Below are 16,448 nucleotides of genomic sequence, written 5' to 3' on the forward strand. Positions count from 1 at the left end.
GAGAAAGGGCTAGCAGAAGAGGCTTTAATGGGGAAAATGAATATTCCATATCTTTGCTGGTGAGGACGGAGGAGATAGTTACTTTAGTAAGACAAGACATTAGAGATAGTGATTGTGAGCAGTACTATTGGTTTGAGTAACTACAGAATATAAAGTAGTAGAAAATCCCTAGCGCTGATGCTATTCATGCTAGAATTTCAAAGCAACTAAAATAAACAAAAAATTAGTAGCTGAAGGATGAACTAAATTTGATTAAATGACATTAATTGAAAAGTTTTCAATGAAAATAATACAAAAAATTAAGCATTTTGGTGAACTTTTTGCATTTTTCAAATAACTCTATTAAGTATTAAAACATAATTACTAACTGAAATATGTACTACATCTTTAGAAACAGGAATCATCTTACAGGAATCATCTTACAGGATTGGAAGGGGGACATTCTGGTGCCTATCTTTTAAAACAAAAAGGAATAAAGAACAACTTTGGCAACTGCACAACTTTTAACTTTTTTTTAGTAGGGGAAATTACCTTAGAGCATCACAAAAAACACATTCATAAACTAACTGGATAAATATACTCTGACAGGAACAAATCAGCACTGTTATTCAAGAGTAAATATTGCCAGTAAGACACACTAGACTCATTTGAGAAGATAAATAAGTTAGAAGATAAAGAGGAACCATTTTGTGTAATTTATTTACATTTCCCCTTTTGACAAGGTACATGTAGCAACCATAAAGCTAGATATAAAATCTTTCAGTAATACGTTTGTGGCAATATACTTTTACGGCAGCCACAATGGTTATCAACTAAACTGCACATACACAGAACAGGGAAGAGACTGCTTAGGAATTCCTGCTCTTTATATCCAGGCCTCTTGCCAATGAGTTGAGGAAAATATCTATCAACTGTCAGACTTAAACCTTTCCTGTAGGCCAGACACCAAGGGCTAGATTTTCAAAAGCGCCCAGACCCTCGTCAGACACCTAAGAACAAACAAGTGGTCTATTAATATGTCTTCTGAGAAAAATGCAGATGTAGGATACTGAGCAGTTCTGAAAAACTGGAGACTTTATTTAGGTGCAAGACATGAACACAATTATCCAACTTCTTTTAAAATACAGAATAGAAATATTTATTAAACAATTCCATTTTTCAGCACCATTACTGACAATTTTACTGTCTCCATCTAGCGATGCATCTTTACCATATATGCATTTTATTTTGTTCCTGATATATTTAAATAATTCCTTATTGTCTTTATGCTTACTGGACATAATTTTCATTGATATCTTTAGCTTCCCTTAACAATCATCTGCATTTCATAACTCAGTCATTATTATCAACTTTCCCTTTTTCCCATTTCTCTTCTTAACCAGGATGAATTTTTAAGTGAAATACATTTCTCATTATTACAGACTTGTGGTATTTTTGAACAAATAATAAAATATTTTTGCAAAACTTCCAATTATCATTCACATTTTTTGTTCAGTTTTTCCCTCCGAATCACTTTTGCATAAAATTATTTTCATCTTGAGGAAATGCACCCTTTTACGATGCCAATTATATATATATTTATTTCTAGTCAGGAATAATCTATTTGCACTTAATGTTCTGGCCAGACAGTGATCACTTGCACCTAGCTAACTATTAATTTTAGGATCTGTGATATTATTTAATTTGGGACCAAATTCTGCCTTGAGATACTCTCATGCAACTTGCACTGAAGATAACTGGAATAGAAATTGTGTATCTGAGGTCAGAATTCATTCCCACATGATTGAGAGCATCTTTAATTTGGTTATGTATGATGTTGTTTGAATTACTATTTTCTTTAATGAGATCAAAGATTTCTTAATAGCAGTTAAGATACAACAACTGTAAGACAGTTTAACCAACACAATTACACCTTTAAAATAAATTTAAGGAGAAGGGCTGGGATGATATTTTCATGATTTATTTGTGCCATCACGGAGAGAAGTGAAGGATGGTTTTGAGGATTAAGGCACCAGATTTGGATTCAGGTGCTTTCGGTTCAGTTCAGAGCAGCAGTGAAAGTAACTTAAAATTTCTTACAGGTACTGTCCTATTGCAACCTGGGTCCCTGCCAGCTCTTTAAATAGCTCCCTGCTGGCTTTTGCCACAGCTCAGCCAGCTCTTGTTGGAGCTGTACACCAGGGCACACCCTCTTACTTTCACTTCTGGTTCTGAGATCACCAATTCTACTGCAGTCAGCATGAGACATTGGGCAAATGGCTTAACTTTTTTTGGTCTTTTTTTGGTAATAGGGATACAATTCCATACCTCACAGAGTTGTGAAGATAAATTCATTCATTAATATTTGTGAGGTGATCAGATGCAACAGTGATGGAGGCCATATAAACACTTACAGAGATGATGACTGCCTGACATGAGATAGCATAATCCCTCCATTCAGCAATGAAATGTTTATATGGCAACATAGAGAGAACACAAAAAGGGAACAGAATACTACTATTTATGACTGGTCTGGTACAGGCTATACACTGGTTCATAAAAATATAACTATGGGCTTTGTATAGATCAATGGTATAGTCACATCTCAAATATTATATCCAGTTTTGTTGTTTTATGATTACCTCTGGCTTCTATTTCATCAGACAGCCATGTAGTACAACATAGAAGCTCCTTTATTAGAGGGTCTGATCATTATACTTCTTTCTGCCACCCGATTGAAATGTAATTTAAGTATTTTAAGTTCTTCATGGATAAAAAATATCACCTGGTTTCCTCTCTGAATATTGATTAATGTGCTTCCAAGGTTGCCATGTTAGATCCTTCCCTCCATTATATCCCTATAGCTGTTTAAAATAAACCACTCTCTGACAGGCAGAAAAAACTAGGTACAGAGAAATTCTATTTAGAGTCTAATTCTATTATTGGGCCATATAAAAGGCTGCAAAAATAGAAACAGGGAACTTGAAACGGGGTTGGAAAAAAACAAACAATAAGACTTTCAGAGAAACTAATACTTAGCAAACATATAGGTATATCAAAACAAAACTTAGTTTAAGCTAGAATCATTAACTATTTCTTTCTCATCCTAACTTTTGGGCTATTTTATTCTATATTTCCAGTGGAAGAATCCACCTGTGTAACTTACACAGTCAAGCAAATTAAATTTCAATATGCCTTTCACTCTAAGGGTACGTCTACACTGCAGCGTTTTTCTGAAATAATGGCAGTTATTCTGGAAAAACAATACTCGCATCCACACAGCAATTGCGTTATTTCAACAAAAAGTTGAAATAACGGGGGGATTTTCCGACAGCAGTAAACCTCATTCTATAAGGAATAACGCTTTTTCAGAAAAAGGCATGTGTGGACGCGGAAGAGGGAGTTCTGTTGAAAAAAGAGGCCTCCAGGAAGTAACACAGGTGCCCTGCTGGCCACTCCGTCCACACTCATCACAACTTTATAGTTCCTGTCTCCCAGCAGCTCTTAAAGCCACAGACACCTGGGACAAGGCTTGTGGCAGGAAGCCGGCCCTGGGAGCTTATGGGCTCCCATGTCCCAGCCTCAAGCCCCTGAAGAGACCCTTGCCCATCCCAGGGAGCATGCAGAGGGCTCCCAGGAGCCTGCCAGGGACAGGAAAAGACATGCGCCATCCTGGTTTGGGGTGGAGATCCTGGCCCTCCTGGAGGTATGGGACGAGGAGACTCTCCAGGATCTCCACTCCAGACACAGGTATGCGGACATATGAGGCTGGATGGCCAAGATCCTGGCCATGAAGGGCTACCACCGCAGTCTGGAGCAAGGTGAAGGAGCTCCGGCAGGGCTACGCCAGGGCCAGGGAGCACAGTTCTCTCTCCAGTGCAAAACACCACTCCTGCCCCTACTATGTGGAACTGCACCACATCCTGGGGAGCGGTGCAGCCCCTTCCCCACCCCTGGTGGTGGACTCAGGGCTGGAGATGCCTATCGTTGCCCCCCCCAGAGGTCCCAGCCCAGGAGGAGGAGGATGGCGAGCTGGAGGAGGAGGAAGAGATGGCCAGCACGGTGACCACCATCACCCTAGAGCCAGTACCCCAGGGTCTGGATGTCTCCCAAGCATCCTCCGAGGCCAGGGAGGGATCAGCAGGTGAGTGCTCTTAGTTTTTCACATACACACAGGGCAGGGTGGTGAGTGCTCAGGGGCTTTGGTGCAATCATTGCTCGGCCTTCTTGGCCTGGCCCTCTCACTGCAGTCTGTGCATGTGGATGCACGTGCAGTGCTAGTCTGTGCCACGCAGCCCCAGAGCACCTCCAGGCTCCTGCTCACAGGCTCTAGGGAGGCCAGACACACTTCTGATTCTGGGGGGGGGATGCCCTCCCACCACCAGACACCACTGGAAGGAGGCTGGGGACAAGGGCACATGCACGCCTGCACACAGACTCTGGAGCGCTGCACACACCACATGGGCATGCTTGCATGCTTTAGACACCACCTGATCCTGGGGACAGCGCTGTCAGGCACAGGTGTGTGTGCGGCCCCGATGGAAGCCAAGACTGCCCAAGGTTCCTCTTCCTCCCATGGAATCCCAGTGTGGCTGGACACTTCCTTTGCCTGCTGGTCTGTGGGATGGGGCAGGAGAAAGGGGGGTGGGAAGCATGGTCCTCTGGGTACCTCTGGGTCCCTGTGAGGCAGGGCCCGCTGTCCAGGCCATACATGGCCTTGCTCCCAGGATATCATCGTCCTCTGGGCCAAGGACTATTGCTCTCAGCTCACTGATGAGGGCAAGGCCTCAGGGACAATGTCTCCGGGGATGACTGACACCTCACTCTCTTTATTCTCCCCAACCAGACCAGCCATGACTGTGAGGTGATCACCACCAGGGGAACCAGCCACTTGACCGTGAGGAAGCCACTGGTGTTGGAAGGTCCATGAGGACCTTATGAGGGAGCATGTGGCCATCCTCCAGGATATTCATCAGGCACTGGCCCAGAAGGTCCACCACAATGTTCAATGGTGGGCCCAAATGTGTACCGAGATGGTGCAGCAGGGCCGCAACATCTGTGCCACTGTCCCAGTCCCTGCTCCTGTCCCTGCTCCAGGCACTCCTCCTCTGGCCATGCCTGCCTCTGCCCACATGCCATGCTTGACCCCACTCCAGACTATCCCCCTGTTGTCCCTGAACCCCCCTCCTCCGGGTCTCCAGACACAAGGGGGAACTTCTAGTTCCACCATGCGCCACTTTTAGCCCTAGATCTGACCCCCTCCTCACTCCCATATCCAGGTTCTCAGCCCCCCTCCTCACCAGTTACTTTTTTGAAAAAAAAAAATGTTTTTAAAAACAAGACTGGAATTTTTATTGCATCTACAGGGAAGGTGGTAGGGAGGGGATTTTCTGGGGACGGCATAGAGGGGCAAGGCCCTGGGGAGAGTTACTGGGGTCCTTCAGAGAAACTCTCCCTAAGGATCTCCCAGATGCGAACCCCCACCTAAGGGGCCTGGTGGATGGCAGCTGTGTGCCGCTGCTTAAAGGCTCTTCCCACCTGGCTAGCCTCTGCCCCTCCCCCCACCTTGAAAGGAAGGTCTCCCTCTTGCTCTTCACAATGTAGTGGAGAACACAATAGGCTGCCCTGGAGATGTGCTCCCCCACATTGAGGTGGATCAGGAGGCACCTGAACCTCGCCTTCAAGTGGCCAAAGGTGCATTCGGCCTGGATGTGGGCCCTGCCCAGGCAGGCATTGAAACGGTCTCTGCTTGGGTGTATGTGGCCGGTGTAGGGCTTCATCAGCCATGGCACGAAGGGTAGGCTGCATCCCCCACAATGCACAGTGGCATCTCCATGTCCCTGAACCTGTAGTCATGCTGGGGGAAGAACGTGCCAGCCTCTAGCTTCTGGTAGAGGCTGGAGTTTCTGAACATGCGGGCGTCGTGCGCCTTCCCCAACCACCTGATGAAAATGTCCATGAACTGTCTGATGTTCTGGGGCCTGGATGGGGATGTGGGTTCCATCTATGGCCCCCCTGCAGTTGGGGAAGCCCAGGGTGGCAAAGCCGGCCACGATGAGTTCTAGGTCTCCCAGGTGGATGACCCTGCGTAGCAAGATGGGTTTATGCCCCTCACCATCTGCAGGAGGAGTCAAAGACACAAAACAGAGAGTCAAAGAGGGTGCCTCAGCCCTTGGGAGGTCCCTGAGTCATTTCTCACCTCCCCCCCACAAACACCCCAGGAACCACCCCCTATGAAGCCCGCTCCCCTCCCCACCTCCTCCAGAGACTGCAGCCCAAGAGTGCCTTACCTCCATGAGGATGGCCCCAACGGTGGACTTTCCCACGCTGAACTGGTTTCCCACAGACCAGTAACTGTCTGGAGAGGCAAGCTTCCAGATAGCGATGGTGACCCACTTCTCCAGGAGGATGGTGGGTCGCATCTGGGTGATCCGTCGATGGAAGCCAGGGGCAAGCCAGGGACACAGCTCCATGAAGGTGACCTTCCTAATCCTGCAGCCACTGCCGGTCATTCCACTGCTCCATCACCAGCCGATCGTACCAGTCAGAACTGGTGTCCTGCCTCCAGAACCTTCTTTCCACCATGGGGTGCAGCTGCAAGGGCCTTGCTCCTGCACACAGGCAGAGAGGGTCTTGAAGATAAGCTTGGAGTCAAGCTCATGCAGAGCCATGAAGTTTCTGCCTACACAAACTGCTGAAGAAACTGCAGCATGACTGTGTGGGGTCATCACACGCCTAGAGACAGCTCCAGCTCCATAGCAGGTAGTGCTGTGGTGTCCTGAAGCAGGGCAACCAGAGCATGTGCTGCAAATGCTTTGCTGTCCCTTGAATAGGTAGGCAAGTATGCAGAAGAAGCTGAGAAACAGCTGACCGGGGAAAGGGGGGGGGTCCCTTTAAGCACGTGTCTTAAATAGCTCTTAGGCAAGAGCACCCAGAAGCAACTGCTGACTTAATGTCCTGCCTGAACTGGATCCGGGTGGCCTTAAATGTGAAAGAGTGTCCAATCATTGTGGACACTATCTTTCAAAATAGCACTTCACTATTTTGTTGCGCTTTTTGTGTGTAGATGCTCTCTTGTTGAAATAAGCTTTTCTAGAAGATCTCTCTCATTTCTAGAAAAGCTTAGTCTGAAAGAAGCTTGCAGTCTAGATGTAGCCCAAGAGGGGTAACTGACCATTTATAGGCTAGATACTCTGTGAGTGAGTTACACCTGCTTAAGTCAGTTTTTAAACCTATTTTAGTTCAACCAATGCAAAATATCATGCCGTCACTCTTATTCAATTTAGTAAAAACCAATTCCTAATTGATTTATAAACCAAAATAAGACTGGTTTAAAGTCAAAATAAGCACCCACCCAGACTTTTACACTAACTCTGTTTAAAATCGCCAATTCAGTTAAATTGGTACAACCTGAGTAGATAAGGTCTAGAATTCTGATTTTAATCTCAGTTGCTTCCATTTGAAATTTAGCTCCCTTCTTCTTTCCAAGGGCACTGTTAGAATATACATTCTGAATTTATACTGCAACAACATGTGACCATAATGTTGTATGGTACTTTCCCACTAAGTCTCCAAAACTGATTGTTTTTTGTTTTTGTTTTTTTTTAAGAACAGTATAATTTGAAAATGTCATTAAAATGATAGGCAAGGCATTTGCCTGCTTCATCCAGTCCAGTAATACATAACATGGGGACACTAAAATTGATCTCATATGATCTAAAACTGGTAAGAAACCATGACTGCTTATTCATCATGCAGTAATAAGTAGTTTGTATTTACATTGTTGTTTTACATTACAGGATCTCAAACACATTAATAAATGTGGATAGTATCCAAGTTGTATAGCTAGAGAAACTGAAGGACAGAGCGTAATCTTCTTGTTCAAAATCTCGGGATAGCTGTGTTAGTCTGTAACTTTAGAAACAAGTAATCCTCTGCCATCTTGGGCTGTGTCTAGACTACAGGGTTTTTTCGAAAAAACTTCACCTGCATCTAGACTACAGCTGCGTTCTTTTTAAATTAAATCGAAAGAACACGGCTTTTCTTTCGACAGCGGTACTCCTCATTTCACGAGGAAGAACACCTTTTTTCGAAAGTGCTCTTTCAAAAAAAGGCGTTCTTGAATGCAAACAGGGCTTTTTCAAAAGAGAGCATCCAGACTACATGGGTGCTCTCTTTCGAAAAAGCGGCTCACTTTTTTGAAAGAAGAGGTTGCAGTCTAGACGCTCTCTTTCGAAAGAGGCTTTTTCAAAAGATTCTTTCGAAAAAGCCTCTTTTGAAAGAGGCTTGTAGTCTAGATGTACCCTTGGAGATTAACAAAGACATATAGGTTCATGAGCTTTCGTGGGTAAAATCCACTGATGAACATAACTCACTATGACTATAAACAACAGATATATAACATGATGTATATTTTTATAAGTTCATGCTTGTGTGTATGCTGTGTTAAATAAAAGCCTCCCTAAGCCTTCCACAGTGCATTTGAAATTGTGTAAAGTAAATACAACTGAAATACTGTGTTTACACATGAGCCTATATATTTTTTGTTAGTCTCTGAGGGCATGTCTACACTGGGAAATTATTTCAAAATAATAAATAAATTTTGAAATAATAACTCCCAAAATAACTATTTCAAAATAGCACATCCACACTACAAGGCACTATTGAATAATGCAGAATTATTTTGAAATAGTGCATCCACGCTGATTGCAGCCGGCATTGCATGTAAAGCCCCCGGAAGCACTCTGGAGAGGGCACCAGGAGAGCAGTCATTTCCTGTAGCTGCTTCCTGAGGCTAGCAGAGACTTGCGCTTAAAGGGGCTCATATCTACAACTGTGTCACACACACCACTTCTCCACTGCCTACCCCTCTGTGGGACACCAAACTCATGCTGCATGCTCTGGTTGTCCTTGCGGATACCATAGCACTGACTAAATGAAGCCGGAGCTGCTGCAATGCAGTGCCAGGCTCACCGGCCTCGTGTGGTGCAGCTGATCTTCACTGCCCACATTCTGATTCAGGACCACAATGACCAACCGGAACTGGAGGACCTCTTCACCCAGGCCCTGGTTCATTTCCCCAATGTTGATTTTTTTTGTATTTTTATAAAGGCAATTTTGACAAGTGTTTTCATTTAAAAATGTTGAAAAGCTCTTGTGTTTCTCTTTGTACGAGGAAAGTCCTTCAAGGGCCTTGGGCTTTCAGATACTTTGTGTCTTAGCATATTTAGTTTTGTTTCTCTATCAGACCACACTGTTTGGCATTGGCAACCCAACACCCACCCTACATGTTGGAAAACCTTTGAGGAATGGGACCGGGCAACAGTCAACCTGAATAGTCAATCAAAATCTTCATGCTACTACTACTTAACCTGTTAGCTATCTTTGACATCTTGGTCAAGGTTATACTACAGACTTGCCTGCAAAAGCTGACAGGCAGGGGTGGCCCTAGACTAGCTGCCAGCAACTGGCACCCTAGGCGAACCATGCAATTGGCGCCCCCACCTCCAAACCCCTCAATGATATTGCGCCAACTTTTGGCGCCCCGTTTAACCTGGCGCCCTAGGCGACCTCCTAGTTCGCCTATATGGACGGGCTGCCCCCGCTGACAAGTATACTCTAGGTTAGCTCAGATCATTCTTGGCTAGCAGCTGTACAATTCTCCTTTTACCCATAACTTTTCCCCCTTTCTGTTCCACACCAGTGCAAGACTGCTGAGAGAAAATGTGTGATGTCATGGGCTATAATGCCAGTAATGTGCCGAAAACACACAACTCTCTCTTTTTCCTATTCAATTCAGACAGTTTCCCAGCTGTTCTATTATCTGTAAGAAATGGGAAGCTGGATGAACTGAAGGAAGCTGGTATGATGAACTTTATCAATCAACTGAACAATATAATTTAGTGGATCATGTCAGTGCAGGGTAAAATGAATTATATTTTCACTGCCACCAAATGAACCCTTATTTTCAGGGTTTAAAAGCCATGAGGACTAAGGACATTTCCCTGGGTCCTTTATAACATTGAAAAATAGTCTTGTTTCACTCTATTTCCTCACTTTTGCATAGTACTACTGTCATTTCAAATAAAATTGGATCTACTAAGTACAGTAAAAACATTAAGTAGAATTTATTTTCAGTCTAATCCTCGGCTATATACAAAAGCACAAAAAAAAGGAAAGGGGGCTTGACACAAGCTGCAAAAGCAATAGTACCAAAATAAAATTTCTGAAAGAACCAATACAAGTATAGATAATAAACTATAATTTGTCTAAAATATAAATATTAAATTTTGTCTTTGAAATCAGTGGAATTTCTGTAGTATAGGGTACTGCTCATTGTGAGAATATACAAATCTGGCATGAATCTATATTTATAAAGTTGTTTCCTTTTCCCCCCAATGCCTATCTTGGTGAACTGAAGAAACTTTCTGAAGAACGATTGCACCTTCAACCTATGTCATTAGACCTTCAGTCCATTCCCTTGAGAAGCCTGGGACTTTACTTCTATCCAAGCAGAGAATCTACCCAGATTTCCTTAATTCACAATTCTTCCCTTCAATGAAAACTTCTAGAATTTGAATCATATTACTTTTCTGGAATAGAAATCCTAACCTTATTGAAAGGGTCATGAGAGCTTGACTTGTTTCACCTAGCAAAATGAAGGTGGAGCAGTGATATGCTTGCTCTCTTTAAATATATCAAGGAATTAAATACAAGGGAGAGTGAAGAGCTAAAGAACACTGGACACAAGTACAAATGGGAATAACTAAATAAAATGAATACATTTAGGCTGGAAATTAGAAACTTTCTAACCATCAGAGAAGTGAGAGCATGGACATGCCTCCTAAAAAGAGTTGTGAGGGCAAATAATTTAAGATGAAGTTTGGTATATTTGGTGCAGACCTTTAAAGCCCTGGGGGTCCCTTCTGGTTCATGTCTAATTTTCTTAAAAGCTCACCTTCAGATCTTCAGCCAGCCACCTGTAAGTAACACTGGACAATGAGGAACAGTGCTTTGAGGCAGTACTGAGAATTCTCTCTTGCAGATGCTTGTCTGCCTAGTTGTTGCTCACATGCTCAAGGTCAAATGGATCATCATATATGGGATGAAGAAGAATTTTTTCCCTATGTCAGATTGGCAGTGACTGAGATTTTTTTCACCTTCCTCGGCACCATGGCTCCCTTTGGGGATCATCTTGACAATTTTAAGTCATATTGTAAGTCTTGTTTATTAATAAAGGCCTTCCTCCCTCAGTAAAGGAGAACAGAATAATCAAATGTTTTCCTGAACAATCATCATCTAAGTGATCCTTCTTAGACATTACAACAGTTCTAACAAGTGAAGGTCAGAGTAGCTAAAATTAGATGTGCATGATGCCTGTATACGCCGATGATAATGACTGCATTAGAAAAACTTAAAAGATTTGTAGTGGCCTATTAGCTAGCCGAGATACAATATACAGCCACAGACATAGTCAACTAATTTTCACTGAGGTAATGAGAGAGATAATCACTACAAATGAAGCAAAAAACCTATTTTTTTCTTATTTGATTACCTGACAGCCTTGCCACATCTGAATCATTATGTGTTTCCATTTATCTATCTATATTTTTGTAAGTCTTGCATCACCACTGTATCTCCATACAATATGAAGTATACACATAGATATTTCTATCTTTCTCCCTTCTGTCCCCTCCCCATAGACAGTAGAGTCTGCAGTCCACTTGTTTTGCATAGATTTTTGTTTTGTCTTCCCTTTTCTTAAATAACGTGATGTTATTGAAGGGTGGATAAGAAGGTAGGCCAGAGAAGTAGGATTAGCATTTTACTGTGAACATGCTGATGTTCACGATTATCTGATCTCTCTCATGAGCTCCAGATTAGTTGGCTAATTGTCAGGAATTTCTTTTTCTTCCACATTCAAGTCTCACTCTTGAGATTACCCCAGTGGGTTGTAGATTTTGTGGGAAGTCATGATCATACAAGTTGTATCTGATGCCAATACTATAGAGGGCTTTGAAAATGAGATCTGAAACCTGGAATTTGACCTAGTATTTGTCTGAGACCCAGTTAAGAATGGAGCACAGAAAAGTTGTCTTTTCAGCACTTTGCACTACTGAACAGTTGGGATAGTGTGTCCTGAGCAATTTCACCTTTTCAAAATTGATATTTTCAGATTACCATGCCTAATTCCAAATCTGACAGTTTCCCCGTCTTCTTTCCGGACATATAGAAAATATATTTGTGTAGCCACCACCGTCTGAGAATCCAGAAGAAATGAGGAGTGGAGATAAACACCAAGGCTGAAGACTACCTTAGTGATCTGAAAGCAGATAGCCTGAGAAGAGTTGCCAACTTCAGGGTGCAGAGAACTGAACTTCTTTGCCCCACTCTTACTCAGCTTCTTCCCAATACTCTACCAATTCTCCAAGCCCACTTCCTCCATCACTTGCTTCCCCCCCCCACTCACTGTTTTTCACCAGGCTGGGCAGGGGATTCGAGTGTGAGAAGAGGTAAGAGCTTTGACTGGGCCAGAAATGAGTGATTCAGAGTTTGGGGCTGCAGGTTGGGGTAGGGGTTTGGAGGTGAAGGCTTCAACTAGGGGTGTGGGTTCTGGTGTGCGGCACAGGATTACAATGTGGGAAGAGAACAGGAGTCAGTTTGAGTGTGGGAGGGGCCTCAGGACTGAGCCAAGGGCTTGGGGTACAGGCTCCGGGTGGTGCTTACTTCAGTTAGCTACTGGAAGCAGACAACATTTTTGTCCATCTCCTACATGGAGGTGCAACCAGGAGGCTGTGCATGCTGCCCCATCACGGGCATCACCCACACAGTTCCCATTGGCTGCGGAGCTGACACTTAGGGTGGAAGCCACCTGGAGAGCCCTGGTGGACATGCCTCTGCCCAGGAGTCTCAGAGATGTAATGTTTGCTTCCAGGACCCATACAGAGCCAAGGCAGGCAAGCAGCCAGCCTTAGCTCTGCTGTGTTGCAGACTGGATTTTAACAGCTTGGTCAAGCAGTGCAGACTGGAGCCACCATGATCCCTTTTTGGCCAGGCAGTCTGGTTGAAAACCAAATGCTTGGCAACCCTAATCCTAAGGAGAGAGTGATGCTAGAAAGACAGCATTCAAATTGCATCCCTCCCTTCAACAATGTTGTCTGAGTCTTTACTGAATTCACTTGACTGGTTTTCATCTAGCTTCTGAAATTAGTCAAAATATTAATGAATGGTCTGCATCTGAGGTAGAAATGGGTATCATGTCATTTGCACATTGGTGACATTTCAATTCATGCTGTTTCTCAGTCACCTCTAGTGGCTTCACAAAGATGTTTAAAGGAATGAGAGAGAGGATGGATCCTGGTGGAATTCCACAGGTGAGAACAGATAGTACTCTGTGTTGGGCGGGAGGGAGGGGGAAATGAAGTGTTGCTTCCTGATCTTAATTGGCAGGAAAAGTGTTGTGTGTTGGTTGTGCATGTTGTTAGCGACGATCATGGGAAGATGCTCATTGCATAGCATATTTGCTTCACTCCTTTGGATGCTGTGCTGTAGAAAAGATCAAAGCTTTGTTTCACAGTAGAATAAAGAAAGAGGCTTTAAAAATCTATTTAAATAAGCCACGGTTTTTTGTTGTTTCAAGGTGTGGCAAAATATAGGCTCAGAGTTCATGCGGGTAGCTGGAAAGCACAAATAACACTGTGGGTATGTGGGAGCAGAGTTTCTCTGTATTTTGGGTGTTTCTCATCAATGGAAGGCATTTATATCACTTTAAAGAACTGCAGTGATTGTGATGTCATTTGTTTATTTAAGCCATTCCTACCCTGTGTCTGTTAATGTTGAAAGGAAATAGTAGAGAAATGTGACTACAAAGCAGTTTTTCAAGCACTCATTCAGGCTCCAGTTGCTAGGTGTTTCTGGTTCCCTGACAGGGTGTGTCCTCTGCTGTTTCTGGATGCCAGGAGGGACAGAAGAGAGAAATGAGACAGCAGGATCTTTTAAACTATTGTTCAGGTCCAATTGCTGCCTTTTTCTGGTTCCTTGGAAGGGATGTCCCTATCTTGGATCTTTTTCTGACCTGGTATTCCCTATCCCATGAAAGAGAAGAATCTGAGTATTTTAGGATACCAATCTTTTTGGTATCAAATACTTAAAAAAAAAAGAACATAAAATTTTAAAATTGAGATTTTTCTTAATTGTTGTAAGAGGGACCTTTTACATCAGTAACATAATTTTATATCTGATATTGTTTTTTCTTCATCTCTTCTTCCTGCATGTATAGAAGATGTTTTTTCATCTAAAGAATATGCTTTGTGGCCATTTTTTCTTAATTTTGTACTTCTCTTACAGAGGAAGATCCTTAGGGTCCCAAGCTTAGATTATGAAAATATCCATTAATATACTTATTTTTAAAGACTATTTAGGTTGAGGATGTTGGTAGCCAAACTACCTCACCACTGCCAGTAGAGATGAGCATAACCTAGGAGCGAGGCAGTTTAATAGCTTTGGAAATTTAAGCTATGCTGAAGCAAGCTGAAATGTGTTATATGCAGCAAATGCCTGGTTTGATTATAAACGATAAATAAGATATTTCTTCCTTATGTAACCCCCCTTCCCTCTCGCAGGTTATTGGGGAGCAGGTCACGCTCACAGGTGTGCCTGGGCGCCTGATGTTTTAACCCAAAAGAGGTCCTGAGCACCCCAGTGGTGATGGTGTTTAGTTGGGGAAAGTCCTATCCACCCCCTTGCTGCAGTCCCTTGCTTGTAAAATGGTGGAGCCTCCACCTGGCTGGCCTGGTACACACTCACTGGTGTGCCTTGAGAGCCTCCAGGAACATACTCATTCCAACATAAATCTGGATCTAATTCCAGAACAACTACAAATCATATACATCTAATAGAACACTTTAAAATAAACAATCTTTACTTAACTTAAATAAACAGGGATTAACAGATTTAGCAATGAACAGCATTAACAAAACACATAACAATAACTGAAGCTTATATAGCTAACATTTGTACTACCAGTGACCCCACCCCAGAGTGTGCACACCCCTGGACTCACAGTCCCAGACACATGCTTGCGTTGGCGCGCTGATGTTGCAGCTGTAGTGGAGATTCGGTCCAGGTTAGACAGCAGCTCTGTCCCAGGCAGCACTTTTTCAACAAGGCCCAGAAACTTACTGCCTCATGCTGTGCCTATCGGAAGCAGCCTGCTAACTCCCAGTTCCAACAGGCATCTAGTCCTGGTCTGTAGCTGCATCCAACAGCCCCTGAACTGGATCAATGTCTTTGGCAGCAGCCTGGCGCTCCCTTCAGTTCCAAACTGCAAGGCAGAGTCCCAGACTGCTAGGCCTCCTTTCCTCAAGCACATGGAAAGAGCAGACCTCTCCCACACAAGAGTCCTTCCTTCCTGTTTTTCCCAAGGGCTCATGGGAATTGTAGTCTGGATTGTAGCACACAGGGTCTTTTCAGAATAAAACAGAGGCCCCTTTAGTAAGGGGACTACACTTATGACTGATCTTTGCCTCCCACTAGCCAGCTCCTAAAAGACGTGTGCCATTTTGCCTGCCTCATCCATCAAATGGGTACTGATTGTAGTGAAAAAAAAAAATACAAGAGGGGATCCAGAGCTTGACTCAGGTTCTAAAGAATAGCCCCTTTCAAACTCCCAAAGAATTTCAGCATCATATCTGTGCATCACACCTGCTTGGCATGGTACCAAGGATTCTCTTTTCTAAGCAAGAAAGATGAAGGATTAGTTATCTTCTACATTGTTACACAGAGATTTGGAGGAGGAAGGCCAAGATTTTATTGGAAGTAGCTAAACCACACTATGGAATTTTAAAATAATTCACCTATGCAAAAATTACATAATGGTCCTGAAAATGCTAGTAACAGGGATCAGAAAATATAGCTGTACTAAAGAAATTTATGCTTGATATTTCAGCTGAATATTTACTAAAATCTTCAATTTTTATTGAGCCTTTGACTATCAGCTGTCAATATAATTGAAAAACACACACATATATTTTAGTTCTCAAATTATCTAGATCCACGTATCCAGGTTGTAATTTTAGCATTATGGGAAGGGCAAAAGAGTTGCCCACATTAAAGATGTCTGCCTAAAAAAACCCTTCTTATTAAACAGCATAGTATCCTGACTGCCTCCAGACACTTATGCCTGTGCTTAACTCTACTCATATAAGCAATGCCAATGAAATCACTAACTATGCACATGCTTAAAGTTAACCACATGTATAGCCACATGCAGGATCAAGGCCTGAGACAGATCTACTTTTTTACCGGTCTTCACAGATTCCTCTTAAAAGTGAGAGTAATCAAGGTAAACAAATCCCTGAATATACCCAACTTTTGTGGCTTTCCTAAGTATCTTGGTTGTCTGTCTTGCAGGATGACAATCATCATCATTCTATGCAGTAAAAATGCTAATAGAATTGTGAAGAGAATAC

General features: G+C 43.1%; 1 long non-coding RNA gene across 1 annotated transcript; it reads right to left on the reverse strand.

Annotated features, from left to right (window-relative positions):
• Positions 1-1,006: 1,006 nt before the first annotated feature.
• Positions 1,007-15,377, reverse strand: LOC106733044 (uncharacterized). The gene is made up of 3 exons (XR_001369290.4): positions 15,041-15,377; positions 6,270-6,590; positions 1,007-6,097 (listed from the first exon to the last, which is right to left on the reverse strand). It is a non-coding gene; the product is annotated as an uncharacterized LOC106733044 (long non-coding RNA).
• Positions 15,378-16,448: the final 1,071 nt, after the last annotated feature.

This window comes from Pelodiscus sinensis, chromosome 2 (assembly GCF_052426305.1).
Source record: "Pelodiscus sinensis isolate ZL-2025 chromosome 2, ASM5242630v1, whole genome shotgun sequence".
In the NCBI taxonomy this organism is placed as follows: Eukaryota; Metazoa; Chordata; order Testudines; family Trionychidae; genus Pelodiscus; species Pelodiscus sinensis.